The sequence below is a fragment of the Papio anubis genome, chromosome 2 (assembly GCF_008728515.1).
Source record: "Papio anubis isolate 15944 chromosome 2, Panubis1.0, whole genome shotgun sequence".
Lineage (NCBI taxonomy): Eukaryota > Metazoa > Chordata > Mammalia > Primates > Cercopithecidae > Papio > Papio anubis.
Genome location: NC_044977.1, coordinates 170936869 through 170952588, shown reverse-complemented (window position 1 = coordinate 170952588; position 15720 = coordinate 170936869). Strand labels below are relative to the sequence as shown.

General features: G+C 40.0%; 1 protein-coding gene across 1 annotated transcript in view; it reads right to left on the bottom strand.

Annotated features, from left to right (window-relative positions):
- Positions 1-14205, bottom strand: part of RARB (retinoic acid receptor beta) — a 771255-nt gene extending 757050 nt beyond the window's left edge. The window contains exon 1 of the mRNA XM_017955965.2: positions 14125-14205. The gene's annotated coding sequence lies outside the window, so the exon portion shown is untranslated. The remainder of the gene's footprint in view (positions 1-14124) is intronic.
- Positions 14206-15720: the final 1515 nt, after the last annotated feature.

The following is a 15720-nucleotide window of genomic DNA, read 5'->3' as shown; positions in this document are numbered from 1 at the left end:
CGTGAACCCGGGAGACGGAGCTTGCAGTGAGCTGAGATCTGGCCACTGCACTCCAGCCCGGGAGACAGAGCGAGACTCCGTCTCAAAAAAAAAAAAAAAAAAAAGATCTGAAATTAAGTCTCCCTGTCTTTTAATATCTACTTCCCTAAGGGGTCTCTTCATCCATTTAAGTTGGCTCCTGTCTGGAAGAGATGGTCTGAAGCACCACAGATTTTGAATTGGAAGCTGCTGTCACATGGCCCCTTGACAGTCAGTGAAACCTAATATGGAATTATCTGCTCAGCAGCATTGCTCAATTAATCCAATTTTTAAAGCATGGTTATCATTAAAACCTCTAGGTGAATGTTAAAAAAAAATACTATGTTAGCTGGTTTTCCCTTCCTGGTAATGATCTGACACAGTGAACAGGTATCAGTATCAAGAAAGCGATGGATTTCTGTCATGTCAGAGCAAAGGAAATAATAATAATAAAGGCCAAAGGTGAGATCCCTTCCACTCTGAGAAGAAATACTGTGAGGACTGTTCACTAGGAGCCACGGGCTCAACCCGGCAGTCTCCAGAGAATGAACATGTGACTATCGTTATGCGGCCCAGCCAAGTATTCAAAATATATTGGGTTTCATGGTTAAAGAATTATGTTTATTGTTTCCTCTAATCAATTTTACTTCACAAAATAAAGAGTGATATATCACTCTTAAGTTCTCGGAAGAAAGGAGTGTCAGAAACCTTACAAATAAAGTATGTGTTAAAGAAAATGGGTATAGAGTGGGCTCCGAACTGAAGAGAGGATATATGGCCCACTCTTTAAGCTCATAGGAAATTGCGACCTCGAAAAAGTACCCATGATTTCTCAAGAGAACTATTACTTAACAAAATCTCCACAATAACAATGAATAACGGCCTGCCAAAGAATATAAATAGAAAAGGATTTAATATATATCCCATAGTTATGAGATTATTGGCCAAGGGAGTCTCATGCTAATAAGATCACTCCCTCAACCCCCAAATCAAATTCCTCACAAAATCATATTCATATTACTAACCTTTATGAGGAGAGAAGATAATCCTCTATAATTTTCAGCCCAATTGGCATTTATTTTTCTATAAAGGAAATAAAGAAATCAAAGCGATAAAATAATTCCATTTTGAAGTAGTTTTTAATGTGCTGACCTAACTATAGCTTTGAATTTATAATGGAATAGTTTATATGTTTTATATCTAAAGACAATGAATCTCTGATAAAAAACAAAAAATGGAAATAATCTGAATCATTTTCTATCATTTGCTTATTTCCATAACTGTAGCCAGTCTTGGGCAGTTCTCAGTCTCTTCTCTCCCTACTTCGTTCTATTACTCTCAGGAATGTTGCTCAATAGAAAATCGAACCAACAAAAATGGAGAATTCTTAATGCATCATTAGGTCTTTGGAGCATGTAAATAGACTGCATCAATTAAAAAAAAGGGGTCCAGGAATATATTTTCTGTCTTCTAATTATGAAAACTAAAAAGAGAGCATTTCTCAAAAGGTTCTTTCATATTTAATTTTATTCTATGTAATTATATTTAATATGAAGGATATAAAATTCACTAAATAGAAGCATTAATAAATGTAAAATAATAATTTCTAAAATGTGTGTAGTGTGTATACACTATTTGTAAACCTTGCACATCCATTATTCTTCATAGATATACAACTGCTGCTTATAATTATGAAATATGTTTGCTAATTATTTCATTAGTAGTAAACCAGTTTTATTAGTTGTCATTTGTTATTACATTAGAGACATTTTTAAAAGACTATTAGGATTAGAATTATGTAATGAACTTGCCCTCTGTTGGTCTAGTTGTCTTTTACTAATCTAAAATATCAAATGGACAGAATAGTGTTCAATTGTGATACAGGAGTTACTGTAAACTTGGTTTCATTTTCTTCCCTTGAAACAGAATTCTCAGCATGACCTTTCTATATATGGGATTTCAAAACTGCAACACACTGTCTGTAATATCCTAAATTAAACAAGGACTTCCTGATCCACTACAGTGGTTTGAGTAATGATTACATCTAAGCAGCAGTTCTGACCAATTACAAACACATGGTCGTGGGCTGTGAGTGAAGAGCAGGGTTTGTGTATGTACGATCTACGTTGATACTATTTCCGGAGCTACAGCAGGTAAACTCCTTTCTCCTAGTTAGGTTTTGAAATCTTATGTAATATTTTTAGAGATAACACCTTAGGTGGGAAAAATGGGAAAGCGTCCATGGAATTGTTGAATTGAGAATGCAATAAAGTTCAAGAAAGCAAATGGGGACACATTTGGTTTTGATGGATGGTTTTTGTGTTTTACAGCATGTCCTGGACACTTATTTCCAGCTAAAAAATATTTTAATGATATTTCAATTGGGATGTCTTTCTGTACTCTCTCCACACTACTGCCCCATTGATCTCCAAAATACTGTGCAAAACCCCACATTGCGTGAATCATAGTGCATTCTGGCATTTGTCTTCCTAGCTAGAACATAACTTTCAAGAAGCTAGGTGCTAAGTGTGTGTGTATCTTTTGATTTTAGCCCCTACACCGAGTATATCTGGAAAAGGATAGATGTCCGGTAAACATTTATTAAGCGATTTGGAAGTGGTTGTGCTCAATGCTATCTTTACATTTGTGCTCCAAGTCATCTTTGCATTTTTTTTTTTTTAATCTTACTCATGCCTGACTAAAGAAAATGGTCCTGTAGGGGCAACAGCAAATACTAACCATTTATATTCCAACGCTATAAAAGACCTTTACATACATTGTTTCAGGCAACCCTTTCAAGCCCGTGAGTTAGGAAACTTGGTTTTATATGTCATACAAAAGAAATCTAAAGCTCAGATAACTTATGTATATTTTCCGTATTCATGGTTTAGCTGGAATGTTGTGAAAGCAATACGTGCATCAGGTCCTTAGGCATCGAGTCCAAAACTGTTGCTATGAACCCACAGCAACCTTCATTCCTTGCTGGGCATTTCTGAGAAAACCCTCCATCTACCTCAACTAAGGTGGCAACAGCCAGAGAAGCAATGAAGGATCAACTGATTCAAATTCTAGCTATCCTGTACCTCTACACCTTCACAGCTCCATTTAATAAATGACAGATAAATATTGGTCCCATCTAGGGAGTTACAAGTCTCTTATTTTTAAATCCACAGCATAAGAATTGATGGTCGTTGATAAGATGCCAGCTGTCCAGATCTAGAATCATGTTACAAGAACCATAGCAGTAATACTTAAGTGCTTTAAAAGTATCCATTTAATCTTCACAACAGCCTCTGAATTAGGTGCTAATTATCTTATTCTGCAGGTGAGAAAACCTAGACTCAGAAAAGTGAAATAATCTTGCTAGAGGTCATTTATCTGGCGAGTGGTAGAGTCCTAACTCAAACTCTCATTTGTTTGAGTCATAGAGCTGTGCTCTCAGCCATGATACCATCCAATCCCCTGCTCCCACTCAGTTGGAGATATTTTCTAAAACCTTATGAACCTCAAACTCGATCTGTAGGATAAATATTTGAGCCTCTTCATGCACTTCGATTCATTCTTTAAAAATGATTTTTAAATTAGTATGCATTTTAAAAGGATATTCTCTCTCTAGTTCTAAACACAAGTGTAATTTTGTGACAATCTGGATTTGTGCTTCAATTATCCAAACTGTTTCTCCCCGCCCCCACACCCCCAGTTTTTTTGTTTTTTTGTGTTTTTTTTTTTTTTTTTTGAGACAGCGTCTTGCTCTGTAGCCCAGGCTGGAGTGCAGTGGCACAATCTCGGCTCACTGCAACCTCTGCCCCTGGGCTCAAGAGATCCTCCCACCTCAGCCTCCTGAGTAGCTGGGACCACAGATGTGCACCACCATACCCAGCTAACTTCTGTGTTTTTTGTTTTTTGTTTTCAGAGACAGGGTTTCTCCATGTTGCCCAGGCTGGTCTCGAACTCCTGGGTTCAAGCAGTCCCCTCACCTCAGTCTCCCAAAGTGCCGGGATCATAGGCATGAGCCACCATGCCTGGCTTCCTTCCCATTGTTTTCAAATTCAGTGGATAATTCATCATGATTTATCCTTATCCCTTTTACTTGTGGAAACCTAAACCTAAAAAGTATAAATCAAGAAAAAGTGGTATTCTAGACACTCAAATAAGGTTAAACACTCAAGAACAGCATTACAGCAGTATCTTCTTTATTTTTTGCTTATATTTTTTTACTATGGATTAACAAAAGTAGACCACTAAAGTTGCATGCACTTTTACTTCTGAAAGCTGAAGCCACAAACCTCCTAGCCTTGCTATACTGGAGTAAATTAGTATCTTTGTCAATGCCAATTCCTAAATTGAGTATTTTCTATTATATTAAATACTTTTTTACTCAAATATGTACTTTGGTCCATCTGACTAAAACCATAAATTGCTAACCAGCAGCCCACAAGCCAAATTTCATCCCATAATATATTAGGTTTTGGTGCTTCTTTTGTTTTTAGTTTTGATTTAGTTGGCATTAAAAAAAAAAAAAAAAAAAAAAAACCTGGAGATTTTACACAGATTTCCAGAGTTACATAAAAATTCAGATTTCTAAATCCTCATATAAAGTCAGACATTTATCATTACTAGGCTGAAATTGCTCCAAAGTAAAGCAAGTTCCTGGAGCTGAGTTAGGACTGCCCTCTTTCATGTTCTTAATCCATATTGTTATTGTCATATATTATTGCTGCCTCCCTTCTTGACTCCTGACTCCTGAAGGCATTTGAATGTTCCATCCCAGTACATGAAGTATTCTTTGCTTATTTAAGCTTACTTTTTGGAGGCCACATCTCATAAAATTAAATAAACTATTTCTGTTTTGTTTAATACCATGGCTATCTTTACCCTGCAGTGGCTTTATTACAGGATGTACTAGAAGATCACTGCTTTTTCCTTTGCCAAAAACTTATAGCTTTCCAATATACTTGTCAAGCTATAGTGTCTGATAGTTTTTAGGTTATCTGGTCTTTCTCAGTTGACAACCGTATCATCAGAGGTAGACTTCGTGGGCCCTGGTAAGCAAAATTCTGGCCGTGCTGTCTGTCACTCTGCCATTGCTCCTGTGAGTATGTTACCTTTCATGGCCAAAGAAATTTTGCAGATGTAATTAAAGTGACTCATCAATTGACCTTAAAAAAAGGAGAGATTATCCTGGATTATCTAATCACACAAGCCTTTAAAAAGCTGAGAACTTTCTCTGGCTGCAAGTAGAAGAGATGTAGGAAAAGTGGAAGTCAGAGAAATTGGAAGTACAAGGACTCACTGTTGCTGACTTTGAAGAAGGATAGAGCCAAAGAGTGACTCTTTTTTGAGAATGATCCCCAGTCGACAGCCAGCAAGGAAATAGGGAGTTCAGTCTTAGAACCACATGGAACTGAATTCTGCCAACAACTTGAACAAATCTGAAGGAAAAATCTTCTCTTAAAACTCTAGATAAAAGTTCAAGGTAGCTGATGCCTTGATTTTTGGCCTGGTAAGCCTGCCTGGACTTCTGACTTATGGAAACAGTAATATAGTAAATGTGTGATGTTTTCAGCCACTAATTTTGTGTTAATGTGTTAAGGCAGTGATAGAAAACTAATACAGGCTTCATGGTCACTGGTGACCCTAATGAGTAATATCAGAAAAAAACTCAGAATGCTTCATTCACAGCAATCATTGTTTCCTTTTTGGTGTGACTGTGTCATTAATCATTTATGTTTCCAAGCCAATTCTGGTGATTTAGAGCCTGCACTAGTTTTCGATCTGTGCCATAACAAAATTAACACAACCGGAAAATAAGAGGGCCAAAATCAGTACTGAGAAAATAAACTGAGTACGATGAAAATCACATAGAATCTGAACCTCTTCAATTTAAATGTTTCAGCACTATCTCTTTTTACTGTAATATTGAATATATTCACATGTGAGGCAAGAAAAAAGCTATCTACTCTAAGTTTTACTTCTTTATTAAATTATCAAAAGAAAACTACAATTGTCATTGTAACACTGGAACATTTAATACAGTTCTAAAATTAAACGCAGAACACATTTACAGAAGCCATCAATTTGGGATCTTCTTTTGTCAAACTCTGTTTTTCAAACAATATTTTAGTAATAAGCCTTATTTCACTAGTGGAAAAATCTTAAGGAAGACAAGACTATATATTCACTCAACACAAGACTGTTTAAACTTTACTCATCTCTGTGATCTCTACCATTTGCAGATGACCACACTATTCATGGTTTAGTACCAGGAATATGTGGGATCTGCAAGTAAAGTATTCTCCACCTTGGATATTACCTGGCTAACTCAAGTCATTCATTCATTCATTCATTCATTCATTCACTCAACGAAGGAGGCCAATGGATAAGGTCAAAGAGGTAAACTATATGATAAGGTTTTCTTCATAGGATATATTGCTATCTGAAATGATCGTTTTATTTGTCTAATTTATTGTGATATTTGTCTTCCAATAGAATGTCAGCCCCAAGGGGCTGGTGAATTTATCTTCCCATTTATTGATGGTCATCCAACCTTTAGATTGGCAGATCTCAATAAATACTTATGAAATAAATACATACATAAATGATAAAAACTACGTCAGCATCCAGAAGTTCTGATATACTACTGTTATTCACATTCTCTAAATCGTTTCTGTGCCTCTTTTTCCTAACACCGATTTCTCCAAAGTATCTTCAATAAAACGGTAAATCCTCCCCTGCATTTATTCAATAAACACTATGAGCACCCTGGATATTCCCTGTCTCACTCAAGAATCATTTACTCATTCATTTATTCATTCATTCAACAAAGGAGGCCAAGGATGTGGTCAGAGAGATAACAGGGGACAGATCATAAAGAGCTTGGTAGGACACTGTAAGGTCTTGGGCTTCTAGTAAGAGTGAGATGGGAAGCCATTTGGAGGATGCTGACACAATAAATGTCATATTCTGATTAACATTTTATTAAGGCCAACGTAGCTATTATGTGAGGCAACGGTAGAAACAAGATCTCCAGTCATGAAGTTGTTGGAATACTCTCATGTTTTTTGACTGCCAGTGTTTTCATGTAATTCAAACTAGGTTCTTGAATAAACTTTGCTAGAAAACAGCAGTCATATTTGAAACCTTAAAAGACACATTACTGATTGCCAGCTGTCCTCTGTTATATCCAGTCTCTTGCCACGTATAAGATCCTGGGGCATTGCTGCTGCAAAGAATTAGAGGCAATTCCAATTGCCTCCATTCACAAAAGAGGAGATTTTGCTTTGCTCCTTCCTTGGAGGTCAAGGTTCACTTCCTTTACACAATGCTATCTTATTTCTCTTCTCCTCAGATCTAGCATTATCTACATTCACTGTCTCAAAAGACAAACTATACCATGTTTACCTAAAAATGTGAACGGGCATTGTCCTGAAAGAGAACACAGAGCACTTGCAGAGAGTCACTCAAGTCTCTTCCAAAGCCCATGATGTTTAGATCATCCTAGACTGAAAATCCCACTTGTTTTCAGGCTTCCCCGGTAACCACATTGAAGAGACAATCTATGGTGAATTGCCTCTATCATGCTTTCTTGTGAAGGATCTAACCTTAAGATGGACTCAACTGACCTATATGTCTTGGGCCCCCAGGGCCAATGAATACAACTTTCACCACCCATTGTTTCTTTGAGGTGTGTCCGTATTAATGTAGATAATGTGGCTTCTGGGCATCTCGACAGTGCTCTATCATTACGAATATATTCATAGATATAGAACCTGGTTTTTCCTGGGGAGGTGCTCTACTACATAATAAAGAACGGCAGTTAAGAGGATCTGAATTGCCACTCCCATGCTTTTGGTTCTGCAACCTTTGTTCCAGTTGTTTAACCTTGTTAAGGCTGTTTCTTTACCTATAATATGAGCCTACTGGGCGTGAAGAATAAATGCAATAATATGTGCCAAGCTTTTAGTACAGAGTCTGGCACATAGAGAGCACTCAATCAATATTAGTAATCATCATTTAAAAACCATTATTCTAATTTTCACCATCCCTGTGAAGATGGGTATGAATCTTCCAAAATGGTACCTGAATTCAGGAAGTTATTTACTTGGCTTGCTACCTTTCTGCCACCTGCTTGTAAAAACAACAGTATTGGAAAAGGGACATTCTAGAGCATGGTAGCATGGATCCACAGACACATTTTATCAATTCCCTTTCTTCCATCTTTTCAATGTTTACTTATTGGCATAGGTGAAACTGAGGCAAGAGTTTTAAGCTTCTTGATATAAGTTTGACATGATAAATGCAAAGACCATCAAGTACAAAAGGCAAGGGCAATGCAGTAGATGAAATCCTATAATGGTGGAAATAGCCAGGGCAAAACTCACACAGATATTTTTATTTTGTTTATTTTTGCTTATGTAAGAGGATGAAGAAAGACAATTTAAAAGGATAAGGGACAGAAGAAAGGAAGAGAGAGTGGAAAGGCACAGCAGAAAGTGAAGAAAGAAGGAAGAATTGAAGAAGATGAAAAAACTAAAAAGTGGGAAAAAGGGAAAAAGGAAAGGAAGAAATAAAAAGAAAAGGGAAAGTTACTATGAGACTGGTTCTACAGCCCAGAGCAATGCAAAGGCAAAAGCCAGGATCAGCACAAAAAGACTAACAGAGAATATAAAGTGGGCTTACAATTGAACAAATTCTTCTTGCAGTCCTGTGACTCTTTTGTGAGTAAAACTGCTTCTATCCCTAGAAAATTGAAACTTAGATTTTTCTTGACCTTCGAGTCCAATGATACCACTGAATGATCACTGGTCTCTTGTTTACATGATTACATTGAGGTCATCACTGTTCTTTTGAGGGAGGTAAAACCTTTTACCTTTACCTCTCAGATGTACCACATACAAAGTGAAGTGAACTCAAGGATGCCAGTTATGCTCAGAACAGTAGCTTCCTAGTGAAAGAGGGGAAGCCTGCTACAACAGTCCTGGGGTTGACATTGATGATACTTCTCACTCAAATATTTTGCTTTCATTTTTAATTTTTGTCAAAAAAAATCTGTATACAACATTGAACATGCTTGATTCTCAGTCTCTTAAATATATTTCTAAGTTTTTTATGATATGTACTCTGCTGGCCAAGAGAAAAAGCAGGCTATTCAAGATTATGATTACTTAAATTTACTTTTTTTTAGTGGTAGAATTTAATCTGACTTCATTTTCCTAAAATTAACAATCAAGCATAGTACTGTGTTCCAAATTTGGCAAAAGTGAAATTCCATAATCTGTCGCTTTAGCGTGGGATCCACTAAGCATATTTCTCAGCTCACAAAGGACTTCTACCTTGGAACATATCCAACCTCTTAGTATTAAATTGGTGAGTTACCATGAAAGGTATAAGCTCTTTCTTAATTGCTGTTCAAGTTCCTAATATTAGATTGTGTGAAACTTATATAATCTGCAAAATATAGCAAATCAGTTTATCTTTAAATAGTGATACTAGTCACACACATCTATCATGTCAGGACAAAAATAACAGGTGAAAGGTGATATTGGCCTGGACACTAGGGGTTATGATGGAGGTGAACAAAGGTGAGATATGAGCAGGGGTAATAGTCCAAAATACTTACCAACTGGTATGGCCAGAGCACTGGCCAATCAGAACAACTGCAGACTATAATCCACCAATGCTGGCAGGCCTACCTGTGGGTATCAGGCACATGCCTACCTTGGATACAATGTACATGACAAATAAAGAAATAGTTGAGGCAAAGGAATAAATCTATGTTTCTAGACTGAACAATTAGTATGGTACTGTCATTTCCACAAATGAGGAAGACTAAAGAGAGAATAATTTTAGAAGGTTATTGGTAGTGATAATATAACCTTTAATTTTGGATGTAAAACGTTGGATATGCTTGTGAAACATCCAAATGGAGATGTTAAGTGAGCAATTGAATAGATGTTGCTGGAGCTCAGAGGTCAGGAGTGGATTAGAGACATAAATTGAGTTGTTGTATGGATAAGACTTAAAACCATGAGAATGAAAGATATTACCTAAAGCGGAAGGCGGGGAAGGAAGAGGAAGGCGATATAAAAAGATGGGCTAGAATATAGCCCTAGTGTTGGAAAGATCCAGTCTTTATTTAGAGATGAGATCATGGAAGGGGAGCCAGCTGGGAAATAATTAACTCTAAAGAGGAGAACTAAAGACATACAGTCCCACGGAAGCCACCAAAGTCACTGAAAGATGCCAACAGAATATACCTTATGACAGAAAAGGGACGAGTCAACTCTGTCCAGTGCTCCAAGAAGTTAAGTAAGAGTGCAGATCACTGCTCAGTAGTCACTGCTGATGTCAAGAGAAGTTGTTTTCGTAAGCGGTGGAGGCAGAAGCCACACTGGAGGAGGACCGACAGTAAGGTAGAGAGGAGGTGGAGATTAGCATGTGGAGATTAAAATGTGCAGACAAGCCTCACCAGAAGTTTGACAATGACATGGAGAAAATAAATGAGGTAAGGGATGCTGGGAAGTATGGGATCCAGCGTTGGTTTTAAACATAGAAGACATTAAAAATATGTTGACATGTAATTGTTGTAAAAACCCCATGATTTAGGGAAGTTTCTTTCTCTCATTTATCAGATGAGAAACCTGAGGTTCAGAGAGGTTAAATAACTGGATCAGGTTCTCATAACTAGTAAGAAACAGAGCTGAAAGTTGAGTCTAGCCTATTTTATTCCCAAGTTCTAGGATAGGTGGACACTTCTCATATTTTATTGCATCTATTTTCCCACATAACTGTGTACTCATTTTAAGAACTTTAATTTTAATAGACATTCATTGTATATATTATGGGACTCATTTTTTTCTAAATACAGGGGATGAGTCTAACTCATCCTTGAAACCCCAGTACCTAGTACAATAGTTGGTCATTAATAATGGGTACTTAATAAATGCATGGCGCAGAAATGAATAAACAAATGAGTTTGTAGCCAACTAACTGCTAAGAACTTACCCCAATCTTACACAATCACCAGGCTCCACTGTAATGAAGGGCTTACTTCCCACTTAAATTTTTTTTTCTCTGTACTTGAAATATATACAAAGTCTTTATTCTCTCATGCAATCTATTCTCAGGTAATACTGATTTCATTGTGCTCTTCCACATGAGATCAGCAGATTTGTATGGGAAGGAAAAGGGATATTCAATCACTGTGATATTTTATGAGTCTGGTAATAATAAATAGATATTTTTAAACATTGATGTGCTTGATTGATCCTTCTTAACCACATGTTTTGCTCAGCTGTTTTGCTGGCATTTTACTTTACAGCCTTTTTAATGCAGTTATTATTTTTTCCCTTTATCATATGAGTAAAGAAGTTTTAACAAATGTCCCTAAGGTTAAAACAATGCACAATACTTTTAAAATGTGTGAACTCTGATGATTGTCTTAAGATGTTTATAACTTAAGTTTCTGCTGTAATAATTTTGCTTTGAACTTCTTCCAATAAACTCCTTCCTTCTTTCAGAAAATTTACCCTTTGAAAGTCTGAATAGAAAAAAATAGTTTTTCAGATTAACAAAACTGCTTCATGACATAATGTGTGGCTCTTCAGTTCAGTTTTGTTATTATTTGCTAGCAAAGAAGTTTAGGGTCTGTGCATCTCCTAATTACATATATATTGTTAAAGCTACCTTAGCCAAGTTAAATAAAATAAGGATGCCTAAAGTAGGTTAAATTTGCATTCTGATTATTTGCAACAGTTTCTAATCCCACAGTTTTTTTTTTTTTCTTCATGCTTAAGGTAAGAATTACCTACTAGTTCCCCCCGCCCCGCCATATCTATAAGCATCACGTATTTTTTTGTCCAAGAAGGAATATACTATACAATTTAGCTATTCATTTATGCAAATGATGGTAAACAGAATTATAAAGACAGATAATAAACAGCAAATGAGGTTATTTTGTTTCACGCTTTATGTTGTCAGAGTTCTGAGCATGGTTTAGTGTTTTCTATTCATGACTTTATATTACCAAATTACTCCCTGATGGCGTCTCAGATGTGCTTTTGTCTGCAAATGAGAAGGAATAAAATACCAGGACATTAACGTTAAATTACAATCGTTAATGGCGTAAATACGAAAATAATTACTGCATCATACCATCAATTGTTATGTGTTCATTACTGAAGTTCTTGTAAAGCCTTCATTTTCTTGTTACAATTATTTTTTCCTTTATTTTTGTCTGGCTATTTTATAGCTCTGACAGTACTTTAGCAACATTCAGCAGTTACACAAGCCATTTAATCCGGCTCAAAGCTTCATTTAAACTTCATTTAGCTGCATTTTATTTGTGTATACATGCCTTTTACTTCTTTCTGACAGTCAAAAGGTACTTCTGGAGTAGGTGCTGTAAAGATGTGTCAAAGGAGACTATCTAAAACCAGCAATAAACTTCGGAGAGGGTTTTAGACTTACTTTACCATGGCTCGATAAGATACCTTTATTAAATAATCAAACATTGCGCCCCCATCTCTAAAATTTTAGCTTCAGGGCTCTTTTCTTCTTCTTCTCCTACTTCTAGAACCTCTTTTTAAAATTAATTTATATATCTGCGTCCAATCAGGTAAGATGCTTTTACATCTCGGCTCTCGGCTCTCGACTCTCTCCCATTCTGTTTCTTCTTCTCTGCTCCGCCTCACCTGTCTTTCTCCCGGTCCTACCTCTTTCCTCTTCTCTCAGTGGTCCCTCCATAGCTGGCAGAGCAGGGACCCCCTCCAGACAGACAGACCGACAGACAGACACACACACACACACACACACACACGCGCGCGCACACACACACACCCTACACTCTAGCCGTCTGGTCCTGGAAGGGTCGTTCAAATGCACCCTTTTGTCTGCTTCACTCTGCGACCATCACTTCGCCTCTGCCTGCCTGCCTCGGGCGGGGAGTGTCAGGGAAACTCAACCCGCGCTGAGAGCTGGAAGGGGGCGGGGCGGGGGTGTGTGGAGGCACAGCGGGCGGTCCAGCACCCGAGCATCCTTGGCCACGGCGTGCGCGCGCGCACACACACACACACACACACACACACACACACACGTCTTCTGTCACCTGTTCACTTTCAACGCCAGCTCTAGCTCTAGGTAAAACTTATCCCTCGTCCCCACCCCCACCCCCACCTCTGGGAGTCCACGTACAAGACATCGCGTGCACACCTTCTTCAAAATATCCGGAGGGAGAAAAGTGCACACTGGGGCACACTACAATTACACAGAACCCTAGTACCTCTCTCTTCTCTGTTTTTCCGCCCATCATCTCCACAATCACACACAGCCCCTTCCTGCCAAAGCGCGCACACAGCAAGCACCCCTTCCCGGCTGACAATCCAGGCTTGGAGGCTCAGCCTCCAAGGCTCGGTCCCTGGCCGGGTCCCTCTGCCTAGCGCCAAGCCCCTAGTACTCTCTCCAACTCCTGCCATGTGCAGCTGGCGCTACCCGCTCCCTAGGCCCAGCCAATGCTCAAACTTTTTCTCGCCCTTTCTCCGGCCCCAAAGCATGCCGCGACCCAGAGGTCCGATACCCCGGCCCCGATCTTAGACCCCCACAGGGGAATGGAGCGAGAACCCCTGCTCCCGAGGGCGCCAGGTCTCGCCATGTCCAGCCCTAATGTGCGCAGGACAGCGCTGGACCCGGCAGGGATAGGAAGGGAGCCGGGGAGGATCCGACTGGCAGGTGCAACTTGCCAGCGACTCCTGGGTTCACGCCCCTGGGGACGGCTGGTTTGGCCTAATGAGAACAAAGCTGGAGTCCGGGGAGATTGTCAGACAGGCGCTAAGACAATAGCAATAAAGGGAACTTGGAAGAGGACTGCTGCGCAAAGTTGTCCTCGAGTCCAGATGTCCTGGGATCGGTCGCGGACTCTCGCTGCAGACACCCCACCCCCAGCCCCTGGCCCCGCCGCGGTACACGCAAAATCCCTGCTAGGCAGCCGGTCCCTGGATGCCATGCAAATGCCCTGGTCTTCCAGACCCAGCCTGGGGCTCCGGGGACGCTCGGGGCTTGGACAGCAGCCACCCAACAGCAAGACCCGCCAGCGCGCTCTCCTGGCTTTACCTTTCGGCGGGCTGCCTGGGAGTCCGCGGCGCGCCGCCCGCTGGCTGTGCCCTCAGCCCCTGCCGCCGCCGCTGAGAGGAGACAGCGGGAGCCCGGCTCGCTGCGCCCCGCCCCCGGGCGCCAGGCCCCGCCCCCGGGCGCCACGTCCCGCCTCTCCACGCTGGCCCGCAACCGCGCGGAGCCACGACGGCCCAGTGGGGTTTCCGCGTGAGCTGAGCAGGAGGCGGCGGCCGGCTGTTACTGCTGCCACTGCTGCTGCCCCTGCCGCCTTCACCGCTGTGGCTGATGCATGCCACAGGCCAGCCAGGATGTCCCAAATTGCCAAGGGGTACCGCCACCCTCCTCCCCAACAAAAGAGACTATTGGAAATAAACTCCAGAATAGGGCTACTCTGAGTGTGTTCCATGCACCGGCAGCGTCAGCATCACCTAGGGGCTTGCTAGAAATGCAAATTTCTGGGTCCTACCCCAGATCTAGTGAACCAAAATCTCTGGGGAGGGGGCCTAGTATTGTGTATTTTAAGAAGCTCTCAGGGAGATTCCAAGCACATGAAAGTTGGAGAAGCACCGCTAAGAGAACTAATTGGCTGATGAGATGCATGCTCCCGCAGTCCTGAGACTCACAAGCCCACCCTGGCTGAGGGTTTAACTTGGCAGTGTTTGCAAAGCTCAAGAGTACTTGTCTGCGCCCTGGATGTCATTCATCTTGCTTTATTGACTGAGAAGTCTTTAGAGATAAACAGAGGGGGGAATACATTTACTTCTGATCTGACAGCTCTAATGAGCTCAAAGAAGAATTATGTAAACATTATTAAGTGTAATAAACACGTGTCGGCATCAGGCAATCTTCTCTGGAGAAGGCTTGGCAAAAGCCGGCATGAGCCAACGTTTTATTCATAATGTCTTTTTAACTTTATGTTGCCTGTGTAATAGGCCTTTGGCTTTGCTGTTTCCCGGACGGAAAATCATTACCCCAGTAATGGATGAGCCAGTTCAGAAGGAGAACCACTGGGATGCTGAGCACTTTCATTCATAAATGCTATGTATCAGACACAAAGGAAACCATCTTCTGTCAATGTGCCATTTTAATTATCTAACTGCTGTACAGGTTTCTTGTTTCAACTTCCTAAGGCATCAACTGTAGAAAACAAATAAAAGTTAGCCATTCATTCACTCACCATTTTATTTGTAGTGAGTTCTCCTCACTTTTTCCCACTGTACTTTCCAGAACTTTGGACATTATTAAATACAGATGTTCCTAGACATATGACAGGGTTACCTTCTTATAAATCCATTGTAAATTGAGAATATCAAAAATGCATTTAATACATATTACCTACTGAATATCAGAGCTTAGCCCAGCCTACCTTAAACATGCTCAGAACACTTACAGTCGGTAGCCTACAGTGGGGCAGGATCAACTGGTAACACAATACACTGTAGAGTATCTGTGGTTTACCCTGGTGATTGCGTGGCTGGCTGCCGCTGCTGCTGCCACTTGGCCTATCTCTCAAGAGTATCCTACTGCTTTAGCACTATTGGAAAGTCAAAAAATTTAAAAACCATAAGTTGAACCATCTTAAGTTAGGGACTGTCT